General features: G+C 45.6%; 1 long non-coding RNA gene across 1 annotated transcript in view; it reads right to left on the bottom strand.

Moving 5' to 3' along the window:
* Window positions 1-16579, bottom strand: part of LOC308655407 — a 78355-nt gene extending 61776 nt beyond the window's left edge. Inside the window, exon 1 of the long non-coding RNA XR_014023467.1 lies at window positions 16531-16579. This is a non-coding gene — a long non-coding RNA (uncharacterized lncRNA). The remainder of the gene's footprint in view (window positions 1-16530) is intronic.
* Between the last annotated feature and the right edge of the window lie 2979 nt (window positions 16580-19558).

The raw sequence follows: 19558 nt of genomic DNA, 5'->3' as shown, positions 1-19558 counted from the left end.
GGAAGGGTGTTTAGGAGGACAAGCAGGGCCATAGAATATAGGTGGGGTCTAGAGGAGAGACTGGATCTGGAGGGGAAGGCCTTAGCAAGAGGGTCCTGGAGGGGTGGCTTCTTGCTAATTAAACTCTCCACCAAAAGAAAAATGTGGGGCTGTGGTAGCTCAGTGGTAGAGCACTTGCCTAGCATGTGTGAGGCACTGGTTTTGATCCTCACCACCACATAAAAATAAATAAATAAAATAAATATATTGTGCCCTTCTACAACTAAAAAAATTGAAAAAAAAAACTAAGCAGAGATTAAAGAAAAAGAAAAATATGGTTCACGAGTTCAGTTCCACAAAAAACATGAGATGTATTTTTAATAAATTCTGGCTTTGTAAGAAGTAATATATTTAAACTCAAGCAGCTCAAACGGCTGAGGCAGAAGGATCTCAACTTCAAAACCAGCCTCAGCAAAAGAAAGGCATGAAGCACCTCAATAAAACCCTGTCTCTATAATACAAAATAGGGCTGGAGATATGGCTCAGTGGTCACATGCAACAACAACAAAAAAAAAAAAGATAAGTACTGAGTTCAATCCCCAGTACCCAAAAATAAAAAAAAATTTTTTTAAATAACATAGTGGGCTGTTAACATACTTACTTTTCAATTTTTTTTTTTTTTACTATGTAACACTGCAAGAAAAACCCAAACCATTTAAACACTAAGGAAAACAAGTAAGTGGACTGGGGTCCCCTTCCCTTAGGCTGTACATTCCTCCCTCCCTACACATTCCTCCTTCCTCCCTGCCAGGTTCCCTAGAAACCACCCTGGGTCACTATGTTAAGATGATGAGGGTCACAGCCTAAGGAAGGGTCACTGCTGCACAGGGAGCCAGGATGAAATTGTGAAGGACAGAGTGGAGCTGATAGCCAAGGCTGCCCTCAGCTCTCAGGTCCAGGACAAGGTTTGCTCCTCATGCTTCCCACCATCCCTTTACCAGCTGCCAGAGCTGCCAGAAGCTTCTGAGCCATCTCTCTGAGGTTGCTCTGAGGAAAAGGGAATCACAGGTGTCCCTAGAGACATGACCCATGAGGGTCCCCATGCTACGCATCTCCTCAGGCTGCTCTGAGCAGAAAACCCCAAGCTTCTCTAAAAATATAACCCATGAGGGTCCTCAAGCCAGGCATCTCCTCCAGGCAACTCAGAGGAGAAGGGAACCCCAGGCATCCAAAGAGACATAAACCATGAGGATACACACACCAGGCATCTCCTTTAGGCCACTCTGAGGAGAAGAAAACCCAGGGCCTACATAGAGTTGTGACCCACAAGGCTCCCCACATCTGGCGTCTCCCTCAGGCCAATGTGAAGAGAAGGGAGCCCCAGGCATCCTTAAGACATGACTCACAAAAGTCCCTAAGCCAAGAGTCCGAGGTGAGGCTGCTCTGAGGAGAAGGGAGCTCTGTGAGCCCCTGGAGGCATGACCCACGAGAGTCCCCAACCTGGGTCTCTCTCAATCTGCTCTGAGAAGGGAGCTCTACCCCTCCATGTGGAGTGACCCAACGCGGGGCTCTCCCGCGTTGGTCCTGAGGGGGAAGCAGGCTCCTCACTTTCAAAAAGGAGGCATTAAAGATGGCGGTGAGGCCCCACCCCTGATTGACCATGCCCCCTTTCGCCAAGCACAGCAACCCTGGCAACCGCCCCAGGCAGCTCTGAGGAGAAGGGAACACAAGGCTACTTAGAGACGTGACCCCCGATGCTCCCCAGGCCTGGCATATCCCTCAGGCTGCAGTCAGGATGAGGCTGCCCCACAGTGTCCCTAGAATGTGACCCATGAGGGTCCCCAAACCAGGCGTCTCCCTCAGGCTGCTCTGAGGAAAATGGAACCCCAGGCATCCCTAGAGACACGACTCACAAAAGTCCCTAAGTCAAGAGTCCACTGAGACTGCTCTGAGGAGAAGGGAGCTCCGTGAGTCCCTGGAGGCATGACCCATGAGAGTCCCAACCTGGGTGTCTCTCTCAATCTGCTCTGAGAAGGGAGCTCTGCCACTACCTGTGGAGTGACCCAACACTCCGAGGACTGGGGCTCTCCTAGGTTGGTCCAGAGGGGGAAGCCAGCTCCTCACTCTCAAGGAGGTGGCCTTAAAGATGGTGCTGAGGTCTCGCCCCTGGCTGGCCATGCCCCCTTCGGCCACGCACAGCAACCCTGGCGTCTGCCCCAGGCCACTCTGAGGAGAAGGGAACCCCCAGCCTAATTAGAGACATGACCCACCAGGCTCCCCAGGCCTGGCATCTCCCTCAGGCTGCTGTAAGGTTGAGGGAGCCCACCAGTGTCCCTAGAATGTGACCCAAAATAGTCCCCACACCAGGCATCTACCTCAGGCTGCTCTGAGGAGAACAGAACCCCGGGCATCCCTAGAGACATGACCCAAGAGGGTGCCCACACCAGGCGTCTCCCTCAGGCCACTCTGAGTTGAAGGGAGCCTCAGGTACCCCTAGAGATGTAGCCCACGAGGGTCCCCACACCAAGTGTCTCTCTCAGGCTGCTGAGGAGAATGGAACCCCAGGCATCCCTAGAGACACGACTCACGAAAGTCCCTAAGCCAAGAATCAATGCTGAGGCTGCTCTGAGGAGAAGGGAGCTCCTTGAGCCCTTGGAGGCATGACCCACGAGAGTCCACAACTTGGGTGTCTCTCTCAATCTGCTCTGAGAAGGGAGCTCTGCCACTCCCTGTGGAGTGACCCAACACTGCAAGGACTGGGGCTCTCCCGGGTTGGTCCTGAGAGGGAAGTCAGCTCCTCATTCTCAATGAGGCAGGATTAAAGATGGCGGCAAGGCCCTGCCCCTTATTGACCACGCCCCTTTGGCCATGCACTGTGCAGGAGCTCCGCCCAGCTCAGAGGCTTCCACCCTCAGCAGTTAATTAATAAAATATGTTTCCACTGCTCCAACTAGGTCTGGCTGTGGCACCTGAGGAGTGGAATCTCAGAAGAGGAGAAATGGAGTCCAGGAGACCCCCTCCCTGCACTCCACCAGGCCAAGTGCTGCAGCAGCCTGAGACAGGCAGACAGAGGCACAGAGGGAGACAGCTGCAGCTACAGGGAGTCTAGACCCTCAGCCCAAGGGCAGAGGCCAGAAACAGACCACCTCAGAGGCTTCTGGGACGTGTAGTCTTTGAGACAGAGTAACTTAGCCAGGGACTGCTCCAATTCAGAATCAGGGATTTTAAGGAAATCTGTTAATTCCCAGCCCAGGGTGACCACTGTAGGAGGGTAGAAGAACCTGAGCTCAGACCAAATTCCCAGTAGCCTATGAGAGCATTCTAGATCATTCAGTCTGTCCTGCCTGTCCAGCTCTCACATGGATGCCTCTGGGAGCTGCAAGCTACACAGATTCAGGGTTCTCAGGGATTCTGGACAGTGTAGTCTGCTGCTCTTCTCACACAGTCTTTGCCCTTCAGGACCATGAAAGCTGTGTTCCATGTGCTGGCGCAGGCACCCTGGAGGACCCTGGCAGTGGACTCTGGTGTTCTACTCGTGCAGCCCTCACCACAGAAGCCTAGGGGTTGCAAGTAGCACATTCACCCTCATACCACCAGGATTCTGGGTAGTGCAGTCTTGTATTCCACATTGCAGCCCAGCTGCAGAGGTCTCTGTGAGCTGCAGGCTACTCAGGCACCCCTAGTGATTCTGAACAGTGTAGCCTTGAATTCTGCCCACTCAGCCCTCACTCCAGAAGTCTATGGGGGCTTCAAGTAGCACATTCAACCTCATACCCACACCCAGGATTCTGGGTACTGTAATCCAGTCTTCTACAATGCAGCCCCCGCTGCAGAGGTCTCTAGAAATTGCAGGCTACACAGTCACTCAGGCATCCCTAGGGATTCTAGACAGTGTATTTTGGTGTTCTGCCCATGCAGCATCACTGGTGCTATGTTCAACTGTACAGTGACTACTTAGAGCTCAGAGCCTCCAGGAATGCTGAGTATTATAGACAGTTCTACTCAGTCAGCTCTGACTGCAGAGGTCACTGAGAGCTGTGGGCCATTGATTATTCTGGGTGGTGCAATCCATCCTACCTAAGTGGACTTCACCCCCATCATGGCTCTGGGACCTGTGTAGCATAAGCCTACCTAGACACCCCTGAGGAGTCTGTGTAGTGCAATACAAAGTTTGCCCCGGTGGTATTCAAAAGGAAGGTGTATGGGAGTTGCAGGCCCCCAGGGATTCTGGGTAGTATAGTCTTGCCCTCTACCTCCATAGCCCTCACTGTGGAAGCCTCTGAGAGTTCTAGGCCACATGGACATGGGGCACCTCCAAGAATTCTAGGTAGTATAGTTCAGCTCCCTACCCTGAAGCCCTCACTATTGCAGATCCTGGGAACTGCAATTCCCCCTGAGGATTCTGGATAAGGTAGTCCAGTGTTTTGCCTACATGCCCCTCCTGCAAGGGCGATGAGAACTGAAGGCCACATGCTTGCCTTGGTACTGATAGACCTCACTGTGGAAGCCTCCTGGAATTGCAGGCAGCACACTCACCAGTGTGTTCCCATTAATTGTAGGTAGTGTAGTCTGACCTGCATAATGCACAGGTCTCACTTGGGAGGCCTGTGGGAGTTGCAGGCTGCATACTCACCTGGCCAACACACCTCACCAAGGATTCTGGATATTTTAGTTAAGCTCTCAGGCCAACAGTCCTCACAACAGAGGATCCTGAGAGCCGCTGGCACTGAGATTTGTGGGTAATATAGTCCTGTGTTTTTCCTACTCACTGCAGAAAATTCTGAAACTAAAGTTTCCCCTTAGGATTGTGAGTAATGCAGTTCAATAGTTTGCCCACTCACCACAGAGGATTCTGAAAGCTACAGTCCCTGACGATTCTGGATAATGCAGTCTAGGGTTTGCCTGCACAGTCCTGCTGAGGATCACAGGAGCTGAAGACCCCATGCTTTCCCTGGTACCCTGGAGATTCTAGGTAATGAACTCTAACAATACAACTGTCACCACAGAAACCTATGGGACTTACAGGGTCAGGGTATATAGGCATCCCCAGAAGTTCTGAGCATTGAAGTCTGGTATTCTGCCCTTGCAATTCTCACCCCAGAGCTCTTGGGCAGAGCAGGCACCCAAAAGTAATTGGTAGCATAGTTTGATATTTTGTCAATTCAGCCCTCTGTGCAGAGGTCTCAGCAAGCTGCAGGTCCCCAAGAATTATGGGTAGTACAGTTTGTCATTTGACCCATGCTGCCCTCACTTCAGAAGGCTCTGGTAACTGCAATGAGGATTCTGTAGTTACCCAGGATTCAGGGTACTGCAATCCATCATAATCTTTACATCTCTCACCCTAGAGGCTCCTGAGAGCTACTTACTGCATTTTCATGAGCCCTTATCCTCAGGCCCCAGTGAGACTCCAGGCACTGGGCCCTCCCTGCACCACCTTGAGGGGGCATTTGTGTCCTTAGACACTCAAGCCACACAAAATGCATTGATATACCATGATAATGAGCAGCCAAAGCCTCACTAAGAAATACTGTTGTTGTTGTGGGGCTAGGGATGTGGCTCAAGCCTTAGCGCACTCACCTGGCATGCGCTGGGGCACTAGGTTTGATCCTCAGCACCACATAAAACTAAATAAAGATGTTGTGCCCACCGAAAACTAAAAAATAAATATTAAAAAAAAGAAATACTGTTGTAAAATAAGTTCTGCTAAAATATTACCTGAGAAAGTAAAGAACATGGCAGAACTTACTTTCAGCACACCAGGCAGTGCACAGGAAGCTTCTTCCTCATGTTTTCCTCACATGGACCTCAGTCATCCTGAATGCACAGTGGAGTCTCCATGGGTAGGTGCCAAGGAGAAGGAAGCTCTGGTCCTCACCATAGATATATCCACCAGGCATCCCCAGGCCATGGTATCTTTCTAGGTGTGTCTCCAGGTTTAAAAAAAAAAAAACCACTGGTCTACACCTTAGATAGAGCACCTAGGAGTCCCTAGATGTGGCATCTCTCAGGTGGATCCCCAGGAGAAGGAAGTTTGATTAGAGCAAAGAACACAGCCCCCAAAAGCAATTGATCAGAGAAAGTGGCCTCCCTGCTGGCCACTGTAGACAGTGCAGGATGCTAGGCACAGTGAAGCTCTAAAATGCATACTTCTAACTATTCCAGGTCATTATTTTGGAAATCAGAAAGAAAAAGAGCCTACTATCCTATGTCTTGATCAGAATGAATGGAGATAGCAAGCAGCAAAATACATGGCCCATAGGCAAAATTTCATTGATTTCAGCAATCATATAGAGGAAACAGTGAAATTTATAAACTGGAATAAGAAAAATTTAAAAACATTAATATTTCAAATAGAGACCCCCAAATTTGAAGTACTTTCATGTAAGTCTTAAAGTACAATCATTCTTTCAGAAAATCTTGAAATGTTTAGAAAGAAATCAAATGAAATATAAATAAATGCAGATATACTTTGTTCAGGTCTCAATATAATTAAGATGAAATTATCTCAAACCTGACCTGAAGATTCAGTGCATTCCAGAAATTCCCAACAAACTGTTTTTAAACCTAGATTAGACAGCACTGACTGCAAAAGGATACACTTCAAGAAGCCACACATATGGATGCCAGAACCTACCAAAATACTCTCTAGACTTGCATTTAAAATGGGAACCTGTAAAACTCTAGAAGATGTGCATGACCACGTGTTTCATGATGAGGTTCTAAATACAGCACGCCCCAAAAAATCCATGAAAGCTGGGGATGTGGCTCAGTGGTTAAGCACACCTGGGTTCAATCCCTGCGACCAAACAAACAATAACAACAACAAATATGAGAAACACAAGGAAACCTGAAAGGCACTGCCTCAGCCAGGTGAGCACAGTCAATACTAATATAATATAATATAATATAATATAATATAAGGACAAGAGATGACAGAGCAGCTCTTCACCTCTGTGACCTGCCTCCCCCAGACCCACAACTCCAGTTTAAATATGAAAAAAAAAGGAAAATTCAAAAAAAAATTTCTAAAAAATACCTGACAAGTCGTCCTCAATGCTGTCAAGGTCATCAGAACAAGGAAGTTCATAGAAACTGTCACCCCAAGAGAAGTCTATGGAGACATGATGACTGGATGTCATGTTGGCTCCTAGATGAGATCCTAGAACAGGAAGACACAGAACTGAGAATCCAAAGGATATGTGACTTCAGTTAATGTTAACATACCATTATTTTTTCTTCATGACAAATGGTCTAAGATGTTAACGCTTTAGAGACAGCTCACCCAAGTCATAACAAGGGAAGAAACCAGGTTGAGGCTACCTGGGAAATCTCTGCACTTTCTTTTCAATTTCTGTATAAAGATAAAACTAAGCCTGGCATGGTGGCACATGCCTGTAATCTCAGCATCTTGGGAGGCTGAGGCAGGAGGATTTTGAGTTCAAAGCCAGCCTCAGCAACTTAGTGAGGCCTTAAGTAACTCTGTGAGACCCTGCCTCTAAATAAAATATAAAAAAGGGCTGGGGATGTGGCTCAATGATTAAGTGACCCTAGATTCAATCCCCAGTACCCCCCCACGCACACACACACACACACACACACACAAAAAAAAAAAAAAAAACATTAAACTACTCTAAAGTAAAACCTTAGGACATGGTTATATTTTCTCAAACACTTACTTGTTTAATTTTTCATACAGTTAATTACTGGTAACTGACACTCTTAGCTAGTTCTGTATTTTATTATGAACATTCATAACACAAAACTCAAATAGTTCAAACTAATATAAAATTCAAATTATGTGCTTCTTGTACATATTTCATCTTGAAGTAATAACATAACTCCTTATATTTTTATGCTGTCACTAGGTTCTAGGTTTGCCTTCTTAAAACTTGATAACTAGAGGGAAAAAAATGACATTTTAGAGAATCTATTTCAACTCCTGGTTTAACTTTCCTGAAAGAGTGACTTTATTTAAAAAAAAAAAAAAGTCCTAATGCAAATTGACTCACTGTGACTGAATCATTTATCCCAAAGAATCCTTGTCTCTATTTTATTTCTATGCATACCTTTTTAGCAGCAATATAATCAAATATTTGTGACTGGGACAAATAGTCAAAGAAATAGTCACCTCCTCCAAGAATTCTGCAGGAAGTGTTGAGCCAAGAGAAGCACAGGTGTCAGCTTGGTCCAGAAATTTTATTAGATGCTGCTGTGTTGTGAGAAAACACTCTACCTTTTAGAAATCACAAGGAGCTATGGATGCCACACTCTTGTATGAGTCTAAATCTAGTTGAACTTCTAAGTAATTTTATTGTCACTTCACTCATCATGAAGATAATGACAACTAAAGGATCTATGGGGCTGGGGATGTAGAAAGATTTTCTAGCATGCAGGAGTCCCTGGGACCAACCCCCAGAACCACAAAAAAAAAAAAAAAGAATTTGTGTCTTATTTTTGTAAACAAATAGAAAATGAATAATCACTCCTCTTAAGGAAACATGTTGGACCTAAAACACTTGAGACTCTCAGAATCAAAATACTCTCCTTACAGTATATTGCATAGCTATATCACCATAAACAGTGGTGTCACATCATAAACCATGTTCACATTAAGCATACCATCAATAAACAACAAAAAGGCTTTATTGAATGTTGATAAGAAAAATGAACATAATCTAGCTGAGGAAATTATTAACACATTGGAAACATATGATACTGACATCAAAATCCTCCAAGACAAGCCAGGCACTTTGACTCATGCCTGTCATCTCAGCTATTTGGGAGGATAAAGCAGAAGGATCACATATTTGAGGCTGACATTAGCAATTCAGCTAGACCCTGTCTCAAAATGAAATTGTAACAAAGACTGGGGACCTATGTAGTTCAGGGCTTGCATAGCACAAGCAAGGCCCTGGGTTTAATCCCCAGTTCCCAAAAAAAATCTCCAGGTGAGACATCTGACAACTATGGCAGGTACAGAACAAGGCAGAAGCCATTATGTCAACCTCCTCAAAATGATTAAAGTAAACCTGCACTTTGTTCAGCTCACAATACTAACATGTCTGATTTCTGCTTCTAATAATTCAAATGCAACCATTTAAATATGATCAAAAATACATGTACTTTTCTAATGAATCCAACAAATATGAGAGAGATACTCAACTGCATTCTGAAAGCCACCTTATAAGCACATAGGGGCACCAACATTGGGATAAAATGTAATCATGGCATTTCCTACATGAAATAACCCTAAATACTAATAAATACATAATTTCAAAAGAAAGACAAATTTCTGAAATCAAAAGCAAATTGATACATTTTTAAATGATATTTTGAACAGAGGCAAAACACTTAAAACAGTTCTCCCACAAGAATTCCTGACAACATAAAGTATCATGCTCATTACAAGGCCCATCCCTTTGTATGCAAGGAATAAGAGAACTTTCTGATGAATATAGAACTTTAATAGGACATATGGAAATGCTTTCTAAATTTGAAAAGAATATCTTTTTTAAAAAAAGCTTATTTTTAGTAAATGTATCTGAATTACAAAAAAAGCAGCTACTGACTTGTCTCTTACATTTTGTAATGATTTGCATCTCAGGAGATTTCATCTATAGTGGTTTTAAATATCATGAAATATCAATAGTTAACATTAAAAATATCATCATCCCTCTTCTCTTTTAAAACTGATTTGAGATTTTCTTAGAATAATTTCATATGAATTTGGAAGAGGCACTTTGGTATATGTGTAAATACATGATCTTTTTTTAAAATTTTTTCTTTATTATTAGTTGTAGTTCAACACAATACCTTTGTTTTATTTACTTATTTTTATGTGGTGCCGAGGATCAAACCCATGGCCTCGCACGTGCTAGTTGAGTGCTCTACTGCTGAGTCACAACCCCAGCCCCAATACATGATCTTTTGAAACTATACCCCTCATGCTTGAGTCCTGTCAAAGACATCTTCTGTATGTGTGGTGCTGGGATGGACTCCATGGCCTCTCACATGCCAGGCAAGTGCTCTGCCACTGAGCTGCACACCCAGTGTCAAACATGTCTTAATAAATGGAAATTAATTAAAATCATTTGATTATGAGCCTTTCCAAACAAGACAATTCTCTCAAACAAAACAATTCTCTCAATCAAAAACAAAGTCAGCTAAAAGAAATTTTTTAAATATTCCTTATTGGTGTAATCAAATAGAAAATGAATAAAAAATAGAAGTTCACAGAATTAAAAACCCTATACAGGGCTAGAGTTGTGGCGCAAAGGCAGAGCATTTGCCTGGCATGTGTTAGGCCCTGGGTTCAATCCTCAGGACCACATATAAATAAACAAAATAAATAAATAAAATAAAAAGATCCACTGACAACTAAAACATATTTTTAAAATTCTGTAGAAAATTGAAAGAATATTAATTAAAAATTGAATAGGAAAAACCTATTACACACAACTGAAGGCCATGGGGAATTACATAGCAAAATAACTCTAAAATAAGAAAAATAAATGAATCAATTAGCATACAAAAGCTTGGACTGATACTTAGAGTTCTCCCACTGGATGGGATCCTGGGATCATCAGGGCTCAAGGCTGGCTGTCATGTGCCCTTTAACAAATTCTGATTTTATTTCAAATGTTCATGATCTATAGAGAATAAAAGGGAGAGAAAGATGACTTTTCTAAATTTATTTTAAGGTATGTCAAATTTTGATAATAGTAAAGATAATTCATCCAATGCAGAACGTCAGTGTTTATACAACAGATGTTATTTGTGCACCATGACAAATATACTGCCAATAAGCACAGCAGCCAGGGAGCTGCTCATCCTAGACTAGCAGGGGCAGAGTCTGGAGAAGGGGGACAGAAGGTCGGGGGGGGGCATGGAAGAAAAGTGGGGTCTGGAGAAGAGGCAGGGTCTTAAAGAGGAGGAGGGTTGGGCTGGGGTTATGGCTCAGTGGTAGAGCACTTGCCTAGTATGTGTGAGGCACTGGGTTCAAACCTAAGCACCACATAAAAATAAATAAACAAAATAAAGGCATTGTGTCATGTGCAACAACAACAACAAATTTAAAAAAAGGAGGGGTGAGGTCTGCAGGAGGGGCAGGAGAGGAAGAAGGGAAAGATCTGGAGGAGAGACAGGGTCTGAAGGAGGGGGAGAATGAGTCACAAGGGGGCAGGGCTTGGCAGATAGGTGGGACCTGAGGAAGGGACAGGCCCTGGAACATGAGTAGGATGTAGAGGAGAGGCAGGGTAGGAAGGAGGGGGAAGGGTGGTTCAGGAGGACAAGCAGGGCCATAGAATATAGGTGGGGTCTAGAGGAGAGGCAGAGTCTGGAGGGTCCTGGAGGGGGCTGGGGATGTGGATCAAGTGGTAGTGCACTCACCTGGCATGCATGCAGCCCAGGTTCGATCCTCAGCACCACATACAAACAAAGATGTTGTGTCTGCCGAAAACTGAAAAATAAATATTGAAATTCTCTTTCTCTTTTTTTTTTTTTTTAAAAAAAGAGGGTCCTGGAAGGGTGGCTTCTTGCTAATTAAACTCTCCACCAAAAGAAAAACATGTGGCTGTGGTAGCTCAGTGGTAGAGCGCTTGCCTAGCATGTGTGAGGCACTGGTTTTGATCCTCACCACCACATAAAAATAAATAAATATATTGTGCCTTTCTACAACTAAAAAAAAAAAAAGAAAAAAAAACTAAGCAGAGATTAAAGAAAAAGAAAAATGTGGTTCATGAGTTTGGTTCCACAAAAAACATGAGATGTATTTTTAATAAATTCTGGCTTTGTTAGAAGTAATATATTTAAACTTAAGCAGCTCAAAAGGCTGAGGCAGAAGGATCTCGATTTCAAAACCAGCCTCAGCAAAAGGCATGAAGCACCTCAGTAAAACCCTGTCTCTATAATACAAAATAGGGTTGGAGATATGGCTCAGTGGTCACATGCAGCAACAACAAAAAAAAAAAAAAAAAAAAAAAAAGATAAGTACTGAGTTCAATCCCCAGTACCCAAAAATAAAAATTAAAAAAGTTTTTTAAAATAACATAGTGGGCTGTTAACATATGTACTTTTCAATTTTTTTCTACTATTTTAACACTGCAAGAAAAAGCAAACCATTTAAACACTAAGGAAAACAAGGAAGTGGACTTGGGTCCCCTTCCCTTAGGCTGTACATTCCTCCCTCCCTACACATTCCTCCTTCCTCCCTGCCAGGTTCCCTAGAAACCACCCTGGGTCACTATATTAAGATGATGAGGGTCATAGCCTAAGGAAGGGTCACTGCTGCACAGGGAGCCAGGATGAAATTGTGAAGGACAGCCAAGGCTGCCCTCAGCTCTCAGGTCCAGGACAGGGTTTGCTCCTCATGCTTCCCACCATCCCCTCACCGGCTGCCAGAGCTGCCAGAAGCTTCTGAGCCATCTCTCTGAGGCTGCTCTGAGGAAAAGGGAATCACAGGTGTCCCTAGAGACATGACCATTAGGGTCCCCATGCTACGCATCTCCTCAGGCTGCTCTGAGCAGAAAACCCCAAGCTTCTCTAAAAATATGACCCATGAGGGTCCCCTAGCCAGGCATCTCCCCAAGGCTACTCAGAGGAGAAGGGAACCCTAGGCATCCAAAGAGACATAAACCACAAGGGTCCACACACAAGGCATCTCCCTCAGGCCACTCTGAGGAGAAGAAAACCCAGGACCTACATAGAGTTGTTACCCACAAGGCTCCCCACATCTGGCTTCTCCCTCAAGCCAATGTGAGGAGAAGGGAGCCCTGGGCATCCCTAAGACATGACTCACAAAAGTCCCTAAGCCAAGAGTCCATGCTGAGGCTGCTGTGAGGAGAAGGGAGTTCCGTGAGTCCCTGGAGGCATGACCCATGAGAGTCCCCAACCTGGGTGTCTCTCTCAATCTGCTCTGAGAAGGGAGCTCTGCCCCTCCCTGTGGAGTGACCAAACACTCCTACAACTGGGGCTCTCCTGGGTTGGTCCTGAGGGGGAAGCCAGCTCCTCACTCTCAAGGAGGCAGCCTTAAAGATGGCGGTGAGGCCCCGCCCCTAGTTGGCCACGCCCCCTTTGGCCATGCACAGCAACCCTGGCATCTGCCCCAGGCCACTCTGAGGAGAAGGGAACCCCTAGCCTCATTAGAGGCATGACCCACGAGGCTCCCTAGCCCTGGCATCTCCCTCAGGCTGCTGTAAGGATGAGGGAGCCCCCCAGTGTCCCTAGAATGTGACCCAAAGTGGTCCCCACACCAGGCATCTACCTCAGGCTGCTCTGAGGAGAACAGAACCCCGGGTGTCCCTGGAGACATGACCCAAGAGGGTGCCCACACCAGGCATCTCCCTCAGGCCACGCTGAGTTGAAGGGAGCCCCAGGCACCCCTAGAGATGTGGCCCACGAGGGTTCCCACACCAAGTGTCTCTCTCAGGCTGCTGAGGAGAAGGGAACCCCAGGCATCCCTAGAGACATGACTCACGAAAGTCCCTAAGCCAAGAATCCACACACTGAGGCTGCTCTGAGAAGGGAGCTCCGTGAGCCCCTGGAGGCATGACCCACGAGAGTCCACAACCTGGGTGTCTCTCTCAATCTGCTCTGAGAAGGGAGCTCTGCCACTCCCTGTGGAGTGACCCAACACTGCAAGGACTGGGGCTCTCCCGGGTTGGTCCTGAGAGGGAAGTCAGCTCCTCATTCTCAAGGAGGCAGCATTAAAGATGGCGGCAAGGCCCTGCCCCTTATTGACCATGCCCCTTTGGCCATGCGCTGTGCAGGAGCTCCTCCCAGCTCAGAGGCGGGGCCTCTCCTGGCTCCCTGGTGAATGTCAGTGCCTTCTTCCACCCTCTGCAGTTAATGAATAAAATATGTTCCCACTGCTCCAACTAGGTCTGGCTGTGGCACCTGAGGAGTGGAATCTCAGAAGAGGAGAAATGGAGTCCAGGAGACCCCCTCCCTGCACTCCACCAGGCCAAGTGCTGCAGCAGCCTGAGACAGGCAGACAGAGGCACAGAGGGAGACAGCTGCAGCTACAGGGAGTCTAGACCCTCAGCCCAAGGGCAGAGGCCAGAAACAGACCACCTCAGAGGCTTCTGGGACGTGTAGTCTTTGAGACAGAGTAACTTAGCCAGGGACTGCTCCAATTCAGAATCAGGGATTTTAAGGAAATCTGTTAATTCCCAGCCCAGGGTGACCACTGTAGGAGGATAGAAGAACCTGAGCTCAGACCAAATTCCCAGTAGCCTATGAGAGCATTCTAGATCATTCAGTCTGTCCTGCCTGTCCAGCTCTCACATGGATGCCTCTGGGAGCTGCAAGCTACACAGATTCAGGGTTCTCAGGGATTCTGGACAGTGTAGTCTGCTGCTCTTCTCACACAGTCTTTGCCCTTCAGGACCATGAAAGCTGTGTTCCATGTGCTGGCGCAGGCACCCTGGAGGACCCTGGCAGTGGACTCTGGTGTTCTACTCGTGCAGCCCTCACCACAGAAGCCTAGGGGTTGCAAGTAGCACATTCACCCTCATACCACCAGGATTCTGGGTAGTGCAGTCTTGTATTCCACATTGCAGCCCAGCTGCAGAGGTCTCTGTGAGCTGCAGGCTACTCAGTGATTCTGAACAGTGTAGCCTGGCATTCTGCCTACTCAGCCGTCACTTTAGAGGTCCATGGGGGCTTCAGGTAGCACATTCAACCTCAAACCCCCACCCAGGATTCTGGGTAGTGTAATCCAGTCTTCTACAATGCAGCCCCCACTGCAGAGGTCTCTAGAAATTGCAGGCTACACAGTCACTCAGGCATCCCTATGGATTCTAGACAGTGTATTCTGGTGTTCTGCCCATGCAGCATCACTACAGTGGATTATGGGAGCTGCAAGCCCCCAAGAATCATGGGTATTATAGCCTGGTGCTATGTTCAACTGTACAGTGACTACTTAGAGCTTGGAGCCTCCAAGAATTCAGAGTATTGTAGTCGGTTCTACTCAGCTCTGACCGCAGAGGTCACTGAGAGCTGTGGGATATGATTATTCTGGGTGGTGCAATCCATCCTACCTAAGTGGACTTCACCCCCATCACAGCTCTGGGATCTGTGTAGCACAAGCCTACCTAGACACCCCTGAGGAGTCTGTGTAGTACAATACAAAGTTTGCCCCAGCAGTACTCAAAAGGAAGGTGTCTGGGAGCTGCAGGCCCCCAGGGATTCTGGGTAGTATAGTCTTGCCCTCTACCTCCATAGCCCTCACTGTGGAAGCCTCTGAGAGTTCCAGGCCACATGGACACTGGGCACCTCCAAGAATTCTAGGTAGTATAGTTCAGCTCCCTACCCTGAAGCCCTCACTATTGCAGATCCTGGGAACTGCAATTCCCCCTGAGGACTCTGGATAAGGTAGTCCAGTGTTTTGCCTACATGCCCCTCCTGCAAGGGCCATGAGAACTGAAGGCCACATGCTTGCCTTGGTACTGAAGACCTCACTGTGGAAGCCTCCTCGAATTGCAGGTAGCACACTCACCAGTGTGTCCCCAGGAATTGTAGGTAGTGTAGTCTGACATGCATAATGCACAGGTCTCACTTGGGAGGCCTCAGGGAGTTGCAGGCTGCATACTAATGGGCAACACACCCGACCAAGGATTCTGGATACTGTAGTTAAGCTCTCAGTCCAACAGTCCTCACAACAGAGGATCCTGAGAGCTACTGGCACCGAGATTTGTGGGTAATTTAGTCCTGTGTTTTTCCTACTCACTGCAGAAAATTCTGAAACTAAAGTTCCCCCTTAGGATTGTGGGTAATGCAGTTCAGTGGTTTGCCCCTCACCACAGAGGATTCTGGAAACTTCAGTCCCTGAGGGTTCTAATAATGCAGTCTAGTGTTTGGCCTGCACAGTCCTGCTGAGGATCACAGGAGCTGAAGACCCCATGCTTTCCCTGGGACCCTGGAGATTCTAGGAAGTGAGCTCTACCAACAAAACTATCACCACCAAATCCTCTGGGACTTACAGGGTTACAGGGTATGTAGGCATCCCCAGATATTCTGAGCATTGGAGTCTGGTATTCTGCCCTTACAATTCTCACCCCCACAGGCTCCTGGGTAGAGCAGGCACCCAAAAGTAATTGGCAGCATAGTTTGATTTTTTGTCAGTACAGCCCTCTCTGCAGAGGTCTCTGAAAGCTGCAGGTCCCCAAGAATTATGGGTAGCACAGTCTGTCATTTGACCCATGCTGCCCTCCCTGCAGAAGGCTCTGGTAACTGCAATAAGGATTCTAGAGTTACCCAGGATTCTGGGGAGTGCAATCCATCATAATCTTTGCATCTCTCACCCTAGAGGCTCCTGAGAGCTTCTTACTGCATTTTCATGAGCCCTTACCCTCAGGTCCCAGTGAGATTCCAGGCACTGGGCCCTCCCTGCACCATCTTGAGGGGGCATTTGTGTCCTCAGTCACTCAAGCCACACAAAATACATTGACATACCATGATAATGAGCAGCCAAAGCCTCAGTAAGAAATACTGTTGTAAAATAAGTTCTCCTAAAATATTACCTGAGAAAGTAAAGAACATGGCAGAACTTACTTCTCAGCCCATCAGGCAGTGCACAGGAAGCTTCTTCCTCATGTTTTCCTCACATGGACCTCAGTCATCCTGAATCCACAGTGGAGTCTCCATGGGTAGGTGCCAAGGAGAAGGAAGCTCTGGTCCTCACCACAGACATATCCACCAGGCATCCCTAGTCCATGGTATCTTTCCAGTGTCTCCCCAGGATTAAAAAAAAGAAAAGAAAAGAAAACCTCTGGTCTACACCTTAGATAGAGCCTCTAGGAGTCCCTAGATGTGGCATCTCTCAGGTAGATCCCCAGGAGAAGGAAGTTTGATTAGGGCACAGAACACAGACCCCAAAAGCAGTTGATCAGAGAAAGTTGTTCTGAGTGCCCCCTGCTGGCCACTGTGGGCAGTGCAGGATACTGGGTGTTCACTGTTCAGAGCTGCACCCCCTTGTGCTAGGCACAATGAAGCTCTTAAATTGAAAAGAAATAGAGCCTACCTCCTATGTCTTGATCAGAATGAATGGAGATAGCAAGCAGCAAAGTACATGGCCCATAGACAAAATTTCATTGATTTCCTATATTTCAGCCATCATGTAGGGGAAACAGTGAAATATATAAACTGGAATAAGAAAAATTTTAAAGCATTAATATTTAAAATAGAGACCCCAAATTTGAAGTACTTACGTGTAAGTATTAAAGTACAATCATACTTCAGAAAATCTTGAAATGTTTATAAAGAAATCAAATGAAATATAAATAAATACAGAGATAGTCTTTGTTCAGGTCTCAATATAATTAAGATGAAACTACCTCAAACCTGATCTGAAGATTCAGTGCATTCCAGAAATTCCCAACACACTCTTTTTAAACCTAGAGTAGACATCACTGACTTCAAAAGGACACACTCTTCAAGAAGCCACACATATGGATGCCAGAACCTATCAAAATACTCTCTAGATTTGCATTTAAAATGGGAAACTGTAAAACTCTAGAAGATGTGCATGACCACATGTTTCATGATGAGGTTCCAAATACAACCCACCCCCAAAATCCATGAAAGCTATGGATGTGGCTCAGTGGTTCAACCCAGCACCCTGGGTTCAATCCCTGCTATCAAACAAACAAACAATAACAACAAGAAATCCATGAAAGAAAAACCTGATAATGTGGACTGTATTAAATTCCTCTGTAAAAAAAAATCATATTAAGGAAATGAAAAGACAAGTCAAACACTGGGGGAATCTTTGGAAAGTATATGTCTAAAACAAACTTGTGTAAAAAATATAGTAAGACACTCAACAATAAGACAACATAATGGGTAAAGATATGAACAGACAACTCACAAGAAAGATACAAGATGGTAAAGAAGCATAGAAATGATTCTTAGTATCACCTGTCATGAGGAAAGCACAAACTAAGACCCCAAGTGCACTGCACACCTACCGAGCTGCTAAGGTCTTTAGTAAGTGTAGTATCAACCATGAGGATGATGAACAGCCACAGGCACTCTTGTGCATTGCTGGAAGAGCACACAACAGTTCAACACTATCAAAAAACTGGGCATTTTCCCCAAAGTTAGACAGGGTTTCACCACATGGTCCTAAAAATATAGACAACTGCCTCAAAACTGTATATCGAGATAATAGCACACCATTACATATAGTAGTTCTATTCACAATGCCCCAATACCTTAAGCAATCAGGATGTGCTTCAATGGGTAATAAAATAGCATAACTGCTATGAATGCATGCCATGGAGGCCCTGGTGTCTCTGAGCTCCCCCAGATTTCTACTCTGGACTGCCTTTACCTTTGCACACGTCACAGAGGGAAAAGTGAATTCTGAATAGAAACACCTGTATATGCAGCTGATAAACTCAGGCTCAGTATGCAGTTGCCGCCTATGGAAAGAGATTAAAAAGTTCTGGATGTAGGTGGTAAACTTAGAAAAATGCAAGCACAACAACCCAGGCCTACATCTTTGTTCATAGGAACTTCCTGGGGAACAACAGACAAACATGGAGGCAACTCCAGGATCCCCACAGAACCACATCTAGGGGAGAACCTGGAGGTGGCTGTCATTAGGGCCCCTATGTCTCACCTCTGATTAGCTTAGAGGACATTATGCTACAGCTTCATACCTCCATCCCAACTTTTAATTTCATCTCTTTCCCAGGTTGCAAATGCATCCTGAGCTTGGATTCTGTTGATTGATTAGCTTGTTTAATGTTGCGAAGAGAGCTATTCCACTACCTAGTCCTGATGCACAACCTCTGAAATTCACTGTTCTGGTTATTCAACATACATTTGCATATTTTAGCTAAAATAGAGCCCATCATCCCATGTTTTGATCTAAAAGGATGGTTTAGCAGTTGTTGGGGTTTGCACACTCTGCCATCTGAGCAACTTTCTCTGTGCCCAGAGGCTGCAGAGGTGTTATCTGTTGTTCCAATTAACTTTTCCCTTCATTTTCATTGAGCAAATGTTGGAACTACACTACCCATAATCCTCAGCAGAGGAAGTTCTCAGGATTTCTGCATGAAGAAGACAAATTATGAGACTACATTACCCACAATTCAAATAGAGAGAAAGCTCCCACAATTCCCCACCAATAGTATAAATTATATGACTACATTACCCACAATTCTGAGGGGTGGAATTTCCCAGAATTCCCCAAAGTGAGTGGTATGCTCCTGACTACTTCACCCATCATCCTCAGGGAAGAAGGCACCCAAAACACCAAGTGGTGAGTGGAGAAATACTGGGACTATGTTACCCATAATACTAAAGGGGAGGAAGTTTCCAAGATCCTTTGCACAAAGAAGACAAATCATGGGACTACATTACCCACAATTCTATTGGGTGGAATTCCAAGAGCTGCCCAAAGTAAGTGGTATGCTCTTTACAACTTCACCCATGGTCCTTATGGAAAAAGGCTCACAGAATACCCAGTGGTGAACAGCAAATGTTGATACTATGTCATTCATGATTCTAAGGAGGGGAAGTTCCCAGAATTCTCTGCTCAGAGAGGCTAAATCATGGGACTACAACACCCACA

This window comes from Spermophilus citellus, assembly GCF_964194105.1.
Source record: "Spermophilus citellus genome assembly, chromosome: 9".
Taxonomy (NCBI): domain Eukaryota; kingdom Metazoa; phylum Chordata; class Mammalia; order Rodentia; family Sciuridae; genus Spermophilus; species Spermophilus citellus.
Note: the sequence above shows the minus strand (reverse complement) of the source record. Positions and strands in the feature narration are given on the sequence as shown.